The following is a 19,334-nucleotide window of genomic DNA, read 5'->3' as shown; positions in this document are numbered from 1 at the left end:
TTTCAGTGGCAACAAGGGCAACAATGGCACGAGCTGCCAGCAGAGCTTCTCCCAGGCCGTCTTCAGATTTATGGTGTAGACGCCATTTTCCTTTTGTAGATACCGATCCGTTTGGAAGTCAAGGTTGGTGCCGTCTAAGTGGATTCCTGCTGTAAGAAATTTAAGGAGATCCCCTCCTTCACTTGTAGGACATCAAGGGCTCCAAATAAGTCACGATGAAAACTCAGAACAACTCTGTATGGTACCTGCTCTAGGGGTAATGCAGAAAGGCTCTTTATTCCTATTTAAAGGTCGAGTAAATAGAAGCACAGAGATGTTTGTGACTTGACCAAGATCACACAGTACTATGAAGCAGGACCGGACAAGTTCCAGGATGCTTTAATTACTTGCTAGTCCTTTGGACAGAAAGAAATGAGAGTTTGGTATTAACCTAGTGGTCCAGAGTTGTCCAAAGTAACAGAACCAATAGATAGGAGATATATATAAGAGAGGAATAAGAGGAAGAGGGAAGCAGATCTGGTTTAAGTTATGGTCCATGCAATTACGAAGGCTAGCAAATTCAAAATTTGTAGGGCATGTCAATGGGCTGGAAATTCAGGATGATACTGTTTGCAGTTTTGCCACTGAAAAACTGCAGGACAGGCCAGCAGGCTGGAAACTCAGGCAGAATTTCTATGTTGGAAGTCCTGATGCAAATTTCTTTTTCTTTGGGAAACCTGTCTTTGCCCTTGTGGCCTTCAGATTGGATGGAGAATAATCTGCTTTTGCTGAAAATCCGATTTAAACATTAATACATCTAAATAATACCTTCACAGCAATACCCACACTAGCGTTTCCCCAAACTCTAGTGCACTAGTCTAGACAGAGCGCAACAACCTATTCAAGTTGACACTTAAAATTAACCATCATCACCCCATGAAACAAGAATAAGGCAGCAGTGTTGTTCTTAGCATCCAGGGAATGCTCAAAGGGAAGCTAGCCCTTTCAATTCCAGCAGGAAGGAGGCGCTGTGCTCAATGCATCAAAGACAAGAACAAAGCAGCCTGAAAGGCACAAAGAGGATTAGCACAAAGACTAGAAGCAATGTGTTGAAAGCCAAGCACATTCAGAAAAGTGACAGCCCATGATGCTGCAGGAATGAGCAAAACAGTATGACTTCCTTGAAATCCATGCTTGCGAATTAGATCCCACTTATTTTAGGTAAGTCTCCATGTTAACAGATAAGGTTTGGCACAGTCATGGAAATAATGTGGTTTTAAAGAGCTCTGAAAACCTGCTTCCCACCTAAAACTCTTCTATGATCCCAAATGGCTTTTAAGTGTGTTCACTGATGGTAAGCACATGAAAATACACACTGAGCTCTTGCAAATGTTCCATCTAGAGACAGGCACGTGGGGACTGAGCATAAGTTAACAAGCTTCCTTTGCAAGTGGGATTTCCACTGCCTACAATCCCTTCTAGTGCTGTCTGCATCCCTGGCTTGGTTTCAGAGGTTTTATGTTGTTGAGGTTTTTTTGGTTTTGTTTAATATGTTTTCTCCCTAATAAAAATGATTAGTGGAGAGAGGTCCTGAGTGCTGGAAAAATACATTGTAGGGTGTTATGTATTAAAAACTGGCTTGGGATCCAGGTGTCAGCTTCTTCTTACAACTCAGCTCAGAGCTAGTTCCAATTCTCTTTTCTATGTTCACACTGGCCTCTGGAGAGCAAAATGTCCATGTGTAGTGGTTTTGTGAAATGCTTAAGTGGTACAAGAAAAAACAACAACAAAAGATGACTCAGTTGTTCAAGAGAGAGATCATAGTTCCAAAATATATTCCCATTTCTCTTCCTTTGCTATCTGACTTTGGGCACTCAAGTACTCTATGCCTCAGTTTATCCACCAGCAATATTCAACCAGTAATAACATTTGTCTGCCTTCTACCTAATAAGTAATAAATCAGGTTGCTGGAACACTTTGTAATCTTAAAGAATATAAATCAAGCACAGCAAAATATAGAAACCATCAATATCATCACCTTGGGTCAAAAGCAGGATTTAAATTCCAGGCTCTAGTGATGAAAGGCTAGTGGGTGGAAATGCTGTCAGCTGGCCCATAGCTCTTGTCTCCATGTTTAACATGTTTGCCTTCAGATCAACGAGTCTTTAGTGAAAGACAACCTCACAGTACAGTAGCATTATTATAATAGCAGATTGACAAAAATGGAGACAGATGGCTGCTCAGTGGCAGGTTTTTAAAATGAATTTATTGTTTATGAAATGTGCTAGATTGATGGCGCCAGTGACTGAGTCTGCCGCTTAAAAAGAGAGATTGAAGGAGACAAGGACAATGACCTGGGCAGCCCCTCCATAATCCCCTACCCAGTCCCAGGCAGGAGGCTTGGGCGAGCTGCCAAGTCTCCAAAAGGGAAACAGTATTTGAACTCATGGCGACACTCACTGTGGAACAAGAGAACAGATGCAGCCCTGTGTACTCCTCACATTGACAGAGAAAATGCCAGTGAGTGCCAGTTGTGTGAGGATGGAGAGGGATCGGGGCTCTTCTCCTGGTGATTGTCATGTGTTCATTTCTTGGGAAACAGCATGGCGCAGGGGTTGAGATAATGCCTTCCTCCAAATAGAAGCACCAACTGAATCCATGAGGTACATAGGCATTAGAGCATAATGCTTAAAGAGCTGGTGACTCTTCTCATCAAATCTCCCGAGATTTGACAAGTCTTCCAACCACCATTTCTTCCAATTCTATATATTCTTTAGTTAGTCCTCCCAGGATTCAGTGAGTTTTTATGATGTCCTCCTTTCATTACATCAAATGGCCCCATTCTGTTTTCTGAGCTGTTTTCTTGAAGGAGGCTCAGATTTCAGTAAAACACTCCAGTATGGTACTCTCCCCCTTGGCACTTCTGAGGCACCTCTAGCACCTTTTGTCAGGCACTGTGAGTCAGTGACATAAAGAAAAATCACATCCCAGCAAAAGTGACTATAAACCAAGGAAAGCTAGGTCCTACAAGTGCCAACTGGCTGAGAGCATCCACGATGTTCCCTTAACTGGTTGACCTGTTCCACTGTCCTTTTGCTGACTACACACAAGGTTCAGGACCATACTGGATTTGTATATGGTACCATAAAAGTATTCCTGGATAAGCTGCACTAAATGGGCCAGTGTTGAATAGTTTATGACTGTAACCTTAAAAAACATTGTGGTTTGACACTCAAGAGACAACAGCAATCCCCGTGAAGCATGTAAGCCATGCACTCTGACCCTTTCTGGCAAGCCTTGAATACCTACCCGCCCATAGTCCCTGTCTGAGGGGCTCGCCATATATGGAGCACTGTCCCTGATGCGGCCTAGTACAAGCTCTCTGCACACTGTGCTGGGGCCTCTGCTGGATGTGGCCAGCCAATCCAGTTAGAGCCCTTCTTGAAAAGCTGGACAGTGGGATCTACCGAAAGAGCCATCAGAAAGGAAGGACTCCAGACGCTGAGATATATCCCAAGACCAGGCACCAAGCAGAAGCTGTGAAATTGGAAGAGAGCAAGAAGTCAGTCAATGGGACAGCAGAGGCAGGCCAAACTTGCTGTCACCACAGTGATAAAGCAGATCAAAGAAAAATCTCTCCTGCTCTCCTAACTGAGTGACCTGGCATGAGGCCCTGCTCCATGGCCAGTGAGCTGGTTTCCAGTCTCCCTGCCTTTCCCTGTGTATTTTCTATTTCTTAACTGACTTAACCTCAGTAGGTTCCTGTTGCTTGCATCTCACCACAGGTATTATCTCACTGTAGCCTGGGTCAACTAAATGTAAGGGTCAATGTACCCACCTTGATGTGGATTTATAATAGCTATCTTTAGTGCCAGGGTGAATCTCCAGGTGGCCTGTGGTCAGAGGAAGACTTACTTATCCATTTCTTTATTAAGGCATTCAGGAGTCTTGAATGCCTATTATGTGCCAAGCAATGTGCCAGGCACTACAGATACAAAGGAAAATTAGAAATGGACCTCAATCTCGAGAGCATTCACAGAACTTGAACTAAGTCCATGGTTTTCTGATTGTTTGGCAGCTTGCATAATCAAAGGTATCCCATCCTCATGTCTCTGGTCAGAGATTATGAGACGAACTCCACTGTTAAAGAAACACCACCACTGCCAATGAACGTAAAGACAGCTGAGAAAAGAAAATGAGAGCTAAACATCTAAAGCAAATGATTGAAAGGTCAGCTCTTTGACTCGCATCCCAACAAAAAGGATCAGCAGAAAAAAAGACGAAAGCACTACAAGAGTGCAGGAACACTTTTTAATCGTATGTTTGTGATACAAACGCAATTCCAATCTGCCCAGGTTTGGTCAGTAGGCAGGAGAAGGAGGGCAATGTAGGTTCCTATTGAGAGTCAGAGGAAGCCTGGGTCAAAAGAAAAATATAAAAAGGACTGTTTTTCCCCTGGGAATATTCTAAGGGAGGAAAAAGCTGCTGTTAGCCCCCCAAAAATGCTTTTGTGTGAATTAGAACAAGATGCGTCCCATGACAAAGCCCCATGCCAGCACTTATGCCCTAGCAAGCAGAGTATAAGATGCATTTCCACCTTCATTTCTCCTCTTGGCAAGGTGTCCTTGTGCAGTTAACAACCTACAAACCTTTACATGGCAGAGAGAAGGGAGGAAGCAGAGAAAGAGACAAAGAGGGTTAAGAGAGTCGTGCAGAGAGAAACAAGCTTAGAGGCAGGATGAAATGGAGAGGGACGGATGGAAAAAGTAAGAGAAGGAAAAGCAGAGAAAGGAGGGAAGGAAGATGAAGGGACACTCTCCAGAAAGAGTGAGACAGACAAAGGGGGCCAAATGTTTTACACTTGTTTCTCCATGGCCAGTCAAGGCTTGGTAGCGATGGAGAAACCAGGCCAGGTAACTACTTTAAAATATTCAATTCAGTTTAAATCAACAGACCTGTCTTAAGGACTGACTGGTGAACCATGTGGTTAAGGCTTGGAAACAAATCTGGGTGACCAGCTTCCTGTCCCAAGTGGCCTACTGCCGGCTGCAGAGAGCACAGAATAAAAGAAAATGTCTACCAACTGCTCTGAGAGCACCAAGGAACACATGATTAATTCTGACCAGAAAGACCCACTTCAGGCAAAGTAATGGAAGTCTCATGACTCTGTTAGGCAATTGAAAAGTTGAGCATTTGACCAGAAGAAAACCAGCCAACCACCCACCCACACACACACCTATCAAACAATCAATAGAACCCTTGCCTCTAAGGCACATATTATTGAGTTGCTAGAGACGTCATTAAAATGCCAGATGTCTCATCAGGCATTTTTGAGTATCATAATTTTCTGTTAAAAACAAACAGTTGATCTGATTCAACCCCCTCCACTACCACCACCACAAAAGAAATTCTCTCTCACCTACCCCCATCTGCCATGTGGCCTGATTTGGGAGATTCCTTTAGTAGTCTGGGGAGAATCTCCTTATAGCACATGACATTTCCTAGATCAGCACCTCAATTACCAATTTAGAATCTTCCAAGCAACTGGAACTTAGAAACGTTTTTTTAAGATTCTCCAAAAACACCTTAAAATAGACCTGGTCACTGTCAGTTCAGTTCCTTAACTGAGGAAATACCTAACAGCCTACTGAGAGCTAAGCCCTATGCACATTAGCCCAGAATCTGTAGATGTTCGTCAGGAAGAGAGACACTGAAAGGGAGGTGTACGAAAAATAAAACCCACCTGCTGCATGCTTTCATCACAGCTAGTGCCCCAAAGGTCATGTCCTCATTTTTTGGTTCTTTCAAGCATTTATTCAACACATATTTACTAAGTCCCAGCCTGCGTATTAAAGACTGAGTCAGACTCTGCAGATATTGCAGTGACGGAGAAAGAGGTAAATCCTGCCCTCCAGGAATTTACAGTCCCATTACACAAAAAATGACACAATTAACTAATGATTTAGTAAGCAGTATTACATAGTAACCACAAGTGTAACTGAGCCCAAGTACAGGGCTGTAGGCAGGCTTAGTGTAACTGGGGTATTTGAGATAGGAGAACGGAAAAGGAGTTAGCCAGACAAAGAATTAGGAGAAAGCAGACCAGGAAGAGAGAAACACCACGCAGAAAGCCATGTAGCCAGCAGGCTCCCACCCAGATCATGAGAAGTACCGGGGAAGATGTAGGGGTTAAATCATTGGGCTTTGGAAGGCCAACTTAAGGGTAACCTCTATTTACTCTTTTAGACTGAGTCATGGTTTTTCTCTTTGTCTCAGTTGTCTAAATCTAGAAATACCGGAAAGAAATACTTGATCTCTAGTGTGTGAGCTGGCTGCAACGTGTAGGTCCATTCTAGAGATGCCAATATAAAGAAGTAAACTCTCGAGTTCCAAACCACAGGATGACACAAGGCTCCAGTAGCCCTCTCTACTTCCCAGCTCCAAATAGAGCTGCTGCACTACCCAAGAGACCCCTCTGCTTCTCTTGGCAACAGAATACATAGCTCCCAGTATCTCCCATTAGCCTGAGCTTCCTGACAGCTCTCCCAAGGCCGCCCTGCTTTTCTGTGGGAACAGAGCACAGCCTCTTGATGTTAACATCATCCATTCCTTCTAAGAAGGTTAAGGAGCACAAATGGCTTTATTATATCCTTTTTGGGTCTATACTCCTGCCATTTAATCATTTTAATTCCTTTCCCATTCATTAGAAGAGAGGAATGCTAAGAGGGGAGAATCCCAGAATTCATACAAGTTTGAGTAATAGCCTTACAAAAAAAAAAAAAAAAAGGATTTCAATTCCGCTTCTCTAGTCAGAGTCAGCTAATGGCACACAATGGAGGGAGACGAGGTGTTCCTCTAACATTTACAATACGCAATTTTGTAGCCAGCACAAGAAATAGGCAGAAATCTTTATGTTTCTAAGATTGCTGGAATTTCAGGTACGGTGGAGTCCAGAGATGGGAGATGAGTTCTGTCCTGGATTTAAATTCTGTTTAATTGGCAGTGGTGATTGAGAGCATACCCTTGATGCCCTTGATGATTCTGAAACTGCACAGGTCTCAGCAGGCAGGTCTGTGTGGTCAGCCCAAGGCAGGACATGGGAGTAGTGAGTCACAGCAAATGTGCGACACATTTCCCATCCCTGGCAGAGGGCTTTAGAGAACTCACTGGCTTTTGAGTTTGACAGCCTAGAGTTGAATTCTGGCTTAGCTACTTACCAGGTTACAATCTTGAAATTAAAAGAAGGCCATGGAAGGTCAAACATTAGATCTTCAAGACCCCATCAGAGTAAGTTACTACCATCTGCTCTGACCAGAGGAAAATTTCCCCAATCCTCACTATCCTATGCACACAAACACAGTCACCCAAACAGTAATGACCCATATTTGGTTAGTTTGTGGCCCCCATCTGCTGTTGCAGGATCAATTGCCCTTTAGAAATTCTTCACATCTCAAGTCCTTCCATAGGTCTCTACAGGGTAGGTCTGTTCCTGCTAGTGTCACGGGTCTGCCAGGCTTAAGTGATACTGCCATTCCCAGAAGTATCCCATTTCCCTCCAGAATTTGTCAAGGCTAAATGGTCCCCACCAGTCCCATTATTTGTCTTAGAAGTGCATTGGGTACCACTGCTCCTCTGTCAGGTAACACTTCTCAGTACTAAGCTATGCTGAGATGTGCAGTGAAATGAGTGTATTAGATAGAATTTTAAGAATGACCCACCATGACTGTCACCTTTGCGTCCCTTCCCTTTTGAGTGTGTGTGGAATCTGCAGACATGATGAGATGTCACTCCTGCGATTGTTACCTTATATGGCAAAGGAAAGATTATCCAGATGGGCCTAATTTAACCTACTGAACCCTTTAAAAGCAGAGTTTTCTCCAGCTCATGGCACAGGGAGAAGTCAGAGAGAGATGAAACACAAGAAGGATTTGATATATTGTTGCTGGCTTGAAGATGGAGGGGCAACAGGGGGAGAAACGCAGGTGCCCTCTAGAAACTAAAAGTGGCCCCTTGCTAACAGCCAGACAGATAACAAGGACTTCAGACCTTCAACCACAAGGAACTGAATTCTGTCAAAACCTGAATGAACTTGGAAACAGACTCTTCCCCAGAGTCCTGAGGTGGGAGAGTGCTTGGTAAGCCTAAGGACTGACATTGCTGGAGAGGCAAAATCTTTCAAGCAATAAAGACCCCTGACCTAGCAACCAGTCTGTATGTATCCAGACTGGCCAGACACCTTGACTTCAGCCTTGTGAGACCCTAAGCATAGAACCCAGCCATGCCTGCCTGGACATCTGACCTACAGAACTCTGAGATTATAAGTGAGTATTGTTTTAAGCTGCTAAATTTTAGTAGTATATTACAAAGAAATATGAAACTAGTACATGGCAAAAGGGAGAAACAGTCCTCTCTATTCAGGAGCCCCACAGCAGTGTTCTTTGGCATCCATAATTTACAGTTCAGGAAATGGATCTTTCAAATTTCCAAGAATCAGACATGTATCCAATGGGTATTGGGTCTAAAGATAATCATTACTCAGTCTTCAGAATTACCCTTCTCAGCTACTCTGTTTTGTTTTTTTAAGATTTTATTTATTTATTTGAAGGAGAGACAGAGAAAGAGCACAAGTTGGGAGAAGGGGCAAAGGGAGGGGGAGAAGCAGAGTCCCCACTGAGCAGGGAACCCAACTTAGGGCTTGATCCCAGGACTCTGGGATCATGACCTGAGCCAAAGGCAGATGTTTATCCAACTGAGCCACCCAGGCACCCCAAACCCTATAGGTCCTATCGCTTTATAACAAGTTCTTGTAGGAGGCTTCCCAATTCCACGTTGAAGAGATGTACAGGTCATTTCTATTCATTCACTCATTCATTTATTCATTAAACCGTGAATGTCTATCACCTGCCAAGCTCTGTTCTAGGCTCTGGCGATAGAGAAGAAATGCATCAAAATCCTGTATCTTACAGAGCTTACATTTGCAGAAGGAGTAAAGAGACAAATACATATCTATGTGAAGTGATGACAAGTGCTACCAAGAAAAACAGAGGAGAGTACAGATTAAGAGCAACCCCGGAGTGGAGGTTTTATACACAGTGGCAGCAATGACCCGACAGGGGAACCATTTGAGCAGTTACAGAGGGAGCCACCCAGATATGTGGGGGAAGAGTGCTGCAGGCAGAGGGGATTCTAGGTGTGCAGGTGCTGATGTGGGAGAGTGCTTGGTAAGCCCACGGACTGACACTGCTGGAGAGGAATGAGCAGGGATCAAAGAAAAAGGAAATGAGGTCAGTGAAGTATCAAGAGCTAGATTGTGGAGGGCCCTAGAGACCACTGAAGAAGTTTGAATTTTGCCCTGAATGAGATGGAAAATGCTGGAGGGATTTAAACAGAGGAGTCACCATCTGACTCGCATTTCTGGGGCAGAGGAGCCAGAGGGGAGAGGAGAGCACTTAGTGTGCCAGTAAACTGAGAGGTGAGGGGGGTTTGCCAGGGAGACAGCGATGGAGACGCTGAGAAGCTGACAGATTTGGGATATATTAGAAGGTAGTGTTGACGAGATTTGTGGATGAGTTAGATATGGAATGTGAAGGAAAGAGAAAAGTCAAGAAAAATACGTGCCTCCACCTGAACCCCAGCAGTGGCTCTGGCTTAAGTTCTTTCCCAGGAGATGCCTCATGCTATCAGTTCTGTTCCATCAGTCCTCCAGGTGCCACCGCACATTCTGGAAGCCCAGTGGCTGTGATGCCCAGACTTAACTTGAGATCCCTGCTTTGGGAAATAAAATCCTGGACACAGCCACGTTTGTGTTGGGAGGCAAAAACCTAGGAGAGGCAAAATCTTTCAAGCAATAAAGACCCCTGACCTAGCAACCAGCTTGCATGTATCCTTGTTTAACATGAAAGGGCAGAAAGTATGGCATCAGTTCCCCAGCCCCTAATTCCAAATGACTTAATAAGCATTTTTGCCCAGCTGATGAGTATGATGTTAAATCTCCATATGAGTACGAAATCGGGAACCTAGTTCTAAGACATCATAAGTCCCAGTTAAAGACCTCGTCCAAGCAATTATTTCCTGGGTTCTATAGCATTTCAACCCAATCACTGCTATTGTATATGAGCAGAGAACAAGTCCTGGAGTTTTCCTGACATGAACATCACATAAGGTCTCTGTGTATAGGGCGCCATTTTATAAATAAGAAGTATGAATAAAAGAAAATCTTTTATACAGCTAAAAACAGTTCAGGGGCACCTGCGTGGTCAGTCGGTTAAACAGCTGACTCTTGATGTTGGCTCAGGTCATGATCTCAGGGTCCTGGGATCAAGCCCCATGTCAAGGCTTCACACTCAGCGGGGAGTCTGCTTCAGGTTTCTCTCCTTCTGTCCCTCCCCCTGCTCTCTCTCTAAAATAAATCTTAAAAAAAAAAAAAAGTTCAGACAAGATGGTGTATACCCATTCTCCTGATACCTCCCTACTAAGCACAAATATAAATCCTGAAAATGGTGCAAGACGCACCGAGGAGAGCAAAATGTGGTATGGAGGCCAGCTGATTTGAGAACTCAGGACCTGAGGAACAACCCAGTGGTGAGGCATCTCGCATCCTCCCAACCCAAAAGAGGAAGGCCATCCAAACATAGAACCCCTAATCTCTAACCTAGCAAGAGAAGGCCTCCCAGGATATTCCTCCCTAGAAAAGACAGGAGACCCTCTGACAACAAAAGAGGATCACTGGAGGCCCACTAGAAATGGCCAGGAGGCACTCTTCTTCCTCGCAGGCCTCACTCTCCTTTTCACCAAGAGATACCAAGAAATACCAAGGGGCTGCAACAGGTAGCCAGTCCCATAGCCTCTTACAGTCTGACACTCTTCCCCCACCCAGAGACAAAGGTGGTGGGAGAGGGAAGAGCGAAAGGGAAGTCCCAGCAACCAAGCTGATGAAAATAACATGAAGAAGGCTCATAAAAAACTAAGGAGCTAAAACAAACTTTAGTTCATAAATGATTCTGGTATTTTTGCAGCTAAGGATTAATAGGATAAACTGGCATATATGGTAGGATTGAGCTGTGGAACCAATAAAAAGGTCTCTGTAAAAGATTTTATCTAGGGCGCCTGGGTGGCTCAGTTGGTTAAGCGACTGCCTTCGGCTCAGGTCATGATCCTGGAGTCCCGGGATCGAGTCCCACATTGGGCTCCCTGCTCGGCAGGGAGTCAGCTTCTCCCTCTGACCCTCTTCCCTCTCGTGCTTTCTATCTCTCATTCTCTCTCAGAAGGGAAGAGGGAAGGGAAGGGGGAAGGGAAGGAAGAAAGAAAAGATCACTATCTAGAAAGTGAGATGTCCACTTTATATTTTAAGCACAGGCAGATTGAGGTTAAAATGAAATACACAATTTTATTGGAATACAGGAACAAGAAAGAGACATTGGTCTGTATAAAACTCTAAACCAAAATATGATTTTCAGCTAAGGTGCTTTGGGGGAATACACATAAAAAAAGCTTTCAAATAAAACTGAAATATGCTTCTGAGTGACAGTTCAGGGTAGTAGACCCCCTAGCTGCATCAAAAAGGCCTTACCCTTACAAGCCAAATTTAAATATGAAAACAGGCCATTTCATTAATGAGGGCAGAATTCAGGGTCCTGGGGATATCAGGAAAATTTTTAGCCAAGATGATCACCGAAAAACTTGGGAAAGTTCCCAAGCCATCCATACCTGAAGCAATAAACAAAATAGGTTCTGCAGTTTTCTGAAACTAAGCTAGAGACAAAAGAGGAGTGATGGGATAGTTCATCAATGTTTGAAATATAACAGAATCCAGATGCTACTGACTGAATGTTTGTGCCCCTGACCACAAATTCCTATGTTGAAATCCTAAAATCCAGTTTGAAGGTAAGGCCTTTAGAAGGTGGAGCCCTCATGACTGGGGTTAATGCCCTTATGAAAGCAACCCGTGACAGTTCTCTTGTTCCTTCCGCCTCCTGAGGTTATAGCAAGACGGCCATCTATGAACCAAGAAGTGAGTTCTCACCAGACACGGTATCTGTCATCACCTTGATCTTAGACTTTCCAGCCTCCAGAACTGTGAGAAGTAAATGTTTCTTGTTCAAGCTACCTAGTCTATGGTATCTTTTTTATAGCAGCCCAAATGGACTAAGGCATCAGATAATTCAAGAATGTGAAATAGAACATCCCATATAGAGATGCTGTACAATCATCAAGTTACAAAATCGTCCCTCTTCAGCCTTCCTCTCTGAAGATAAGATCCCTCCACAAATGACCTACTCTATAAATAACAGGGAAAAAACTGTTTTTTATGAGAGCTCTCAAGAAGAGAATTCCCCTAATAATACTCAGATGCTTTTATTTTTTTAAATATACTTTTGCATTCTTGAGTGCCATCAGATACTTTTAAAACAAAAATTTTAACTAATAGAATCTGGTTGGATACATTCCTTCCATAATGAAAAAGACTTTTAAAAAATCTATTCTGGGCACCTGGGTGGCTCAGTTAAGCGACTGCCTTCGGCTCAGGTCATGATCCCGGAGTCTTGGGGTCAAGTCCCGCATCAGGCTCCCTGCTCTGCGGGGAGTCTGCTTCTCCCTCTGCCCTTCACCCTGCTTGTGCTCTCTCTTGCTCGCTCGCTCTCTCTCAAATAAATAAAATCTCAAAAAAAAAAAAACAAAAAAATAAACAAAATAAAAAATCTATTCTACTTCTGTAGATAAAGAACTGATTCAATCACTAGAACTCTGAGGACCACCAAAGCTGTAAGGGCTAGAAACTGCTAGCAACTACTGAAAAGACAACTAGAGCAAGGAAGCAGACTGTTCCCTGGAACATCATTAAGATGCTCAGTGTCACCTCTCCAATGACCTCCTAGGTGGATGCCTCCAAGTGTCTCTGTCTTAAAATCATAGTGTGAAATATAGGAACTAAATCTCTAAACTGTAAAGAATCTCTAGCTTGCTAAACACTTTGTGATAAAGAAACAGTTTAGATAATCTACTAAAGATGAGCTTTAGGATTATTTTTTTGTGATTCTTTTTCTGGATTATAAAAAATAGTACAAACTCAACATAAAAAACTTTTGAAAACACAAAAACATATAAAGAAAATATAAAAAACAACCCTTCAGATGTAATGTACATGATGACCATAGTTAACAGTGCTATGTGGTATATTTGAAAGTTAAGAGACTAGATGCTAAAAGTTATTATCATAGGAAAAAAACTTTTTTTATCTATATGAGATAATGGATATTAACTACATTCACTGTGGTACCCAAATGACAATATATAAAAGTCAAGTCATTACTCTGCTGCAACACCTTAAATTTACACAGTGCTGTATATCAATTATATTTCAATAAACATGGGGAAAAATCCATTAAAAAAACAAAAAAAACAAAAAACCCTGGGACGCCTGGGTAGTTTAGTCAGTTAAGCGGCTGCCTTCAGCTCAAGTCATGATCCTGGGGTCCTGGGATAGAGTCCCACATCGGGCTCTCTGCTCAGCAGGGAGTCTGCTTCTCCCTCTGCCCCTCCCCCTGCTTGTGCTTGCTGTTTCTCTCTCTCTCTGACAAATAAAAACATGCTTAAAAAAAAAAACAACCTTAATCTTCCCATTGAGTTAAGCAAATTAAAAACTGCTTTTCATCTTTCTAGAATTTTATCTCTGAAGACATGCCTTTTTTAAAAATTAAAATCATGCCATTTGAAAAGTAAAATATTGTTTTCTCCTTTATTTACCTTTTATTTTCCCATATCAGTAAATACTTTTCAAAACATGATTTTGAATCATCACATATTCTACCTTATAAATGTACCATAATTTAATTACTGTCCTTATCACTGCACAGTTTACAACCAATTTTATCTATTAAATGTTATACTGAACATCCTTACATAAAAATCTTTTTTCTACATCTCTAATAATTTCTGATTTGTTCACAAAATTGAAATTGCTGGGTGAAAGAGTATAATTTAAGACCATGGATTAACTGACACACTACTTTTTAGAAAGATATACTAAATTATATTCTAATCAGCCATGTGTAGGAATGCTTGCTCTACCAGATTCTTGAGAGAACAGATTCTTAACAAATTTGTGGGTAGACTTCTGCTTCCACAATTGGCTGACTAGACTATAAAAACCTTCTAACTGTGAATAACCAGAAAAGTTAGATAAAATATATTAAAAGAAATATTTTTAAAGACATGAGACCTGGGGCACCTGGGTGGCTCAGTTGGTTGAGCATCCAGCTCTTAATTTCAGCTCAGGTCATGATCTCAGGGTCCTAGGATCCAGCTCCATGTCTCGCTCAGCAGGGAGTCTGCTTGACTCCCTCTCCATTTGCCCCTCCCCCTGCTCTTTCTCTGTATCTCTCAAATAAATAAAAAATAAATAAATAAATTTTTCAGGGGAAATAAAAAAGACATGAGACCTACCAAGAAAATGAAATTTGCAGGGAAAAGATATGCAAGAGAAGAAAAATTTTTAAATGTAAAGTTAGGGTCACTTTTATAGTTATGGGTATTACTGACATTGAAAGTGAAAGTGTCAGCTAAGAGCCTGAGTAACAGAGTAGAGCTTCAGCAGTCTCAAGCTGAGGGGTCAAAACTTGGAAATGACTAAGGAAGAGGGACTCCAGTAAACATCCTAGGCTTACAGGATTGGAAGCCTAAAAGGCCCAAGGTTTAAGGGTGAACCAGAAATAGACCATACCTCACAAACACTTAAATCCAGCTTGATTGGATTAAGGTGATCAGTTCCCTAGCCTAAATGCCTTATAGAAGCAAAATAAATCCTCTCTGAAGGAGGACAGCATAATCCAGATCCACAAATCAACTCTACCATTTTTCATACAAAATGTCTCACACTTAATAAAATATGACTAAGTATATAAGAAGACTAGAGAGGAAAAAATGAGAGATAGACCATAAAAACAGAGCAACAAAAAAATCCAGAAATTGTAGATATCATAGATTGATATGTTCATGAAACAAATAAAAGTTAAAACTAGACAATATTAAAAAGGAATCAAATAGAATTGAAAAATATAGTGAAATTTGAAACTCAATAAATGAACCTAAAACAACCCAAACATCTATCAACAGATGCATGATAAATAAAATGTGGTACATTTACATAATGTATTATTCAGAAATAAAAAGAAGCACTGATACATGGAATAACAAATGAATCTTGAAAAATTTTGCTAAGTGAAATAAGCCAGCCACAAAAGAGTGCATACTGTTGTTAGATTCCATTTATATGAGAAGTCCAGAATAGGCAAATCTAGAGAGGCAGAAAGTAGACTAGTGGTTGCCTAGAGGTAGGCAAGATGGGAGATTAGGTGATGACAGCTAGGGAGCACAGGGTTTCTTGGGGGGTTATAAAAGTGACCTAAAAATGATTGTGGTATTATTTATGAATCTCAAAACATGTTCTGGAGGGGCAGGGATCATTGGGAGACTTCTCCAAAAACAAAAAAGCTGGCAGGCTCCATTTCCCTCCCCCTCCCCCCAGCCTGTATAACTAGACAACTGCAGCACCCAGCACAGCACCAACACCCTCCACCTAACTGAGTAACAGCACACCCTGCCCCTGCGTTCTGCAGACACAGCTCCTCCAGCCAGGCCTCAGCTCCAGATCTCCTCCTGCAACAGACCCAGCAAAACCTGTCAACACAGTGTGCCCCACACCTGCACTGTTCTGTGCATCTGCTCACTCCAGCTTTGCTTGCAGCAGTAGTTTTCTAAAGTAGCTCAGGGTCCCCTCTCACAGTAGACCTGCACACACCTTGCTAACACCACATGCCCCCACATTCGCCTAGAGACCTGCCTCCTCTAATATGGCCTTGGCCAGAGCTCATCCAAAGTGGCAGCACAAGTCTGATACTGTGTAAGCAGCCCTAAGAGAGGCAAGCACCATTCCACAGTGACTCCTGCCCCCGGGGAGAGAAGATAACCACATACACCAGTCCAACAGCGGACCCAGCAGTAGGCTGAGGGCAGACACCTGGTGTGATTGAGACCCTACCCACCAATGAAAGTTTCTCAGGGGACAACACAGGGAAAGTGTCCTGAAACTCCAACTACTACAACTCTGGCAAATGACTGGTCTGACTCAACTAAAGCCCAAGGCAGCCCCAGACTGGCCCATTAACAACACAGGGATCTAACCCTGCCCACAACAGGCAAAGAGAACCATGACAGACAACTGGACTAAAGACAGAACATGGCTCAGCCACAACAGTAAGGTCAGACAACACATACAGGAGATACTCCTGAAGCACCAGGTTCTAGTGAACAGGGAACATTGCACGACAGGGCCTCTTCTTCATAAGGCCACTACTTTCAAGAGCAGGAGACTTAGCTGACTTTCCTATTACACAGAAGCAGACACAGATTTAGACAAGATGAGAAGGCTGAATATGTGCCAAATGAAAGAACAGTACAAAATCATGCAACAGTCATAAGCAAAACAGATAAGTAATATACCTCATAGAGAATTTAAAGTAATGATCATAAATATACTCACTGGACTTGAGAAAAGAGTGGACGACCTCAATGAGATCCTTACCGTGTTTTATAGAAAAAATAAGGGGCGCCTGGGTGGCTCAGTCAAACATCTGCCTTCGGCTCAGATCATGATCGCAGGGTCCTGAGATTGAGCCCCATGTCGGGCTCTCTACTCAGCAGGAGCCTGCTTCTCCCTCTCCCTCCCACTCCTGTTCCCCCTGCTTGTACTCTCTCTCCATCAAATAAATAAAGTTTTAAAAAAAAAAACATAATCAGAGATGAAGAACTCAGTAGCTGAAATTAAAAATACACTAAATGAATAAACAGATTAGAGAAAGCAGAAAAATGGGTCAGTGACCTGGAGGACAGCATAATGAAAAACAAGCTGAACAGGAGAGAGAAAAATAATAATAAAAAATGAAGACAGACTTAGAGTACCCTGTGACACCATCAAGTGTAACAACATTCATACTATAGCGATCCCAGTATGAGAACATAGAGAAAAAGGAGCAGAAAATTTATTTGAAGAAATAATAACAGATGGGGCACCTCAATGGCTCAGCTGGTTAAGTGTCTGCCTTTGGCTTAGGTCATTATCACAGGGTCCTGGGATTGAGCTCCACATCGGGCTCCCTGCTCAGTGGGGAGTCTGCTTCTCCCTCTCCTCTGCTCCTCCCCCTGCTCATGCTCTCTCTCTCTCTCTCAAATAAATAATAAAATAAAATCTTAAAAAAAAGAAAGAACAGAAAATTTCCCAAATCTGGGGAAGGAAACAGAAATCCAGATCAAGGAGCCATAAAGAGCCCCCAACAAAATCAACCTAAGGAGGTACACAACCAAGACATGTAGTAATTAAAATGCCAAAAAGTAGTAGTGACTTTTAAAAGCTGCACAAGAAAACAGTTACATATAAGGGAAATCCCATAAGCCTATTAGCTAATTTTTCAGCAGGTCAGAAAAAAGAGGCAGGATATATTCAAAGTGCTGAAAAGAAAAACTCTGCAGTCAGGAATACTCTATCCAGCAAGGCTATCTTTCAGAATAGGAGAGATAAGAAGTTTCACAAACAAAACTTAAAGGAATTCATGACCATTAAACCAGCCCTACAAGAACTATTAAAGCAGACTTTTTGAGTGGGAAGAAGGTAGGAGTAAGAAAAGTTAGGAAGCACAAGAACAGTAAAAATAAATATTTCTGTAAAAATTAGTCAAGGAATTCACAAAATAAAAGGATGTTAAAGTATGACACCACATACCTAAAACATGGGGTGGGGAGGGAAGGAGTAAAGAATGGGTTCAAACTTAAATGACCTACTTAATATAGACTGCTATATACAGAAGATATTATACACAAACCTAATGGTAACCATAAATCAAAAATCAGTAATATATATGCAAAAAATAAAAAGAAAGGAATCCAAGTACAACACCAAAGAAAACAAGCAAAGCATAAGAGGTGAGAGCAAGAAAAGAAAGGAAAAGAGAAGAACTACAACCATAAAACAAGCAACAGAATGTCAGTAAGTACATACCTACCAAAAATTACTTTGAATATTAATGACTAAACACTTGAATCAAAAGACACTGGGTACCAGAATGGATAAAAAGACAAGACCTATCTATATGCTTGCTGCCTATAAGAGCTTCATTTCAGACCTAAACACACATGAAGATTGAAAGTGAAGGGATGCAAAAGTATTTATCATGCAAATGGTAGTGAAAGGGTAGTGATACTTACATAGGAAAAAAATAGACTTTAAAACAGACTATAACAAGAGACAAAGAAGGACACTATATAATCATAAAAGGAAGAGTCCAACGAGAAGACATAACAATTATAAATATTTCTGCACCCAACACGGAAGCACCCAAATATATTAAGCAGCCAATAACAAACATAAAGGAAGTAATCAATAGTAATACAATAATAGTAGGGGACTTTAACACCACACTTACATCAGTAGACAGATCATCCAAACAGAAAATCTACAAGAAAAGAGTAGTTTTGAATGAAAAATTGGACCAGATGGATCTGACAGACATATTCAAGACATTCTATCCTAAAGCAACAGAATACACAATTTTTTCAAGTGCACATGAAACATTTTCCAGAAGATCACATATTAGGCCACAAAACAAGTCTTGACAAATTCAAGAAGACTGAAATCATACCAGGCATCTTTTCAGACCATATTCCATGAAACTAAAATCAACCACAAGAAAAAAATCTGGGAAGAACACAAATACGTGGAAGTTAAATAATATGCTACTAAACAGTGAATGGTCAACCAAAGAAAGAGGAAATCAAAAAATACATGGAGAGGCGCCTGGGTGATGCGGTTTGTTAAATGCCCAACTCTTAGTTTCAGCTCAGGGTCGTGGGATCAAGCCCCAAGTCGAGCTCCATGCTCAGCTTAGAGTCTGCTTGTGATTCTCTCTGTCCTCTCCCCTCTGCCCCTTCCCACCATGTGCACTCTCGCTCTAAAATAAATCTTTAAAAAAAAATACATGGACACAAATGAAAATACAATGGTCCAAGACCTTTGGAATACAGCAAAAGCTGTTCTAAGAGAAAAGTTTATAACAATACAGGACTATCTCAAGAAGCAAGAAAAAATCTCTGGGGTCCCTGGGTGGCTCAGTCAGTTAAGTATCTGCCTTCGGCTCAGGTCATGATCCCTTCTGGGATCATGTCCAGAGTCGGGCTCCCTACTCAGTAGGGAGCCTGCTTCTCCCTCTCCCTCTGCCGCTCCCCCTGCTTGTGCTCTCTCTCTCAAATAAATAAATAAATAAAATCTTTAAAACACACACACACAATAGAACAGATCAATGAAACCA

The 19,334-nt window shown here is 42.0% G+C and overlaps 1 protein-coding gene and 1 long non-coding RNA gene across 3 annotated transcripts in view; one reads left to right on the top strand and one right to left on the bottom strand.

Moving 5' to 3' along the window:
• LOC112826697 (uncharacterized) overlaps nt 1-19,334 on the bottom strand; it is a 30,363-nt gene that overhangs the window by 4,012 nt on the left and 7,017 nt on the right. The window lies entirely within an intron of this gene.
• EPSTI1 (epithelial stromal interaction 1) overlaps nt 3,974-19,334 on the top strand; it is a 289,769-nt gene continuing 274,408 nt past the window's right edge. The window contains exon 1 of the mRNA XM_073894504.1: nt 3,974-3,980. The gene's annotated coding sequence lies outside the window, so the exon portion shown is untranslated. The remainder of the gene's footprint in view (nt 3,981-19,334) is intronic.

This window comes from Callorhinus ursinus, unplaced genomic scaffold, assembly GCF_003265705.2.
Source record: "Callorhinus ursinus isolate GAN/ISIS: 27379988/994484 unplaced genomic scaffold, GSC_fseal_2.0 scaffold7, whole genome shotgun sequence".
Lineage (NCBI taxonomy): Eukaryota > Metazoa > Chordata > Mammalia > Carnivora > Otariidae > Callorhinus > Callorhinus ursinus.
The sequence above is the reverse complement of the archived record's forward strand: the minus strand, read 5'-3'. Positions and strand labels throughout refer to the sequence as shown.